Genomic DNA, 791 nt, shown 5'->3' on the forward strand with positions numbered 1-791 from the left:
TAACCCAACAAGGGTTCTAATCCTTGCATTAGTATTTTGCATTATCATTTCCAATTGTTATTATTCATTTTCAAATGGTTTATATAACCCAGAAGACAGTTTTATACTTTGTTTCCCATCAAGAGACAAGTTCATCGGTTTTAATCTGTCCCCACTCTATCCAAAATGTGAAATAAAATAAAAATGGTGGACTTAAACTTTAATGGACGTATCTAGCAACAATTGTTGGGATAGAAGAGAAGTCACTGACCTGCTCTTTGGTTGCAGTAGTCTATGCAGGTACATGAAGCTGACCAGCAATCGTTTTATGTCCTTACAGCTGAAAATTAAACAGAGTACAATTAGGAACAGAATACCCAAATCGGTCATGTTTAAGCCCTACAGAGCACTCCAGCAATAGTCGCATGGCATGCCCCAGGGTGGGTTTCTTAAGGTGAAAACTAGGGATGCATTGATACTGGTTTTTCAGTATCGAGTACAGATATTTTTTTCAGTACTCGCAGATACCGATACCAGAAGTCCCATAAAGGAAGCCAGGCAACCTGTAATGACTCACCACCAGGTGTCCCGATTAGCCGGGCGGCGTGTAAAGAATCGCCACCCAGCATCCCAATTAGCAGGGAAGCCGTCTCCATGCTTCTCGTCACTAGGTGACAAGAAAGCATTGAGCTGGCTTTTTGGCCAATCAGGAAGCCGGGCAGCGTGTAATGACGCGGCACCTGGCTTCCTCATTGGCCGGGAAACCGGCTCCATGCTCCCTCGTCACGAGGGAACATGAAGCCGGCTTCCCG

At 44.8% G+C, this 791-nt stretch overlaps 1 protein-coding gene across 1 annotated transcript in view; it reads right to left on the reverse strand.

The window, feature by feature from the left end:
* The window catches only part of SMG5 (SMG5, nonsense mediated mRNA decay factor), a 25,260-nt gene that overhangs the window by 17,951 nt on the left and 6,518 nt on the right, over positions 1-791 (reverse strand). The window lies entirely within an intron of this gene.

Source organism: Nanorana parkeri, unplaced genomic scaffold (assembly GCF_000935625.1).
Source record: "Nanorana parkeri isolate BGI_ZX_2015 unplaced genomic scaffold, ASM93562v1 scaffold923, whole genome shotgun sequence".
Classification (NCBI taxonomy): domain Eukaryota; kingdom Metazoa; phylum Chordata; class Amphibia; order Anura; family Dicroglossidae; genus Nanorana; species Nanorana parkeri.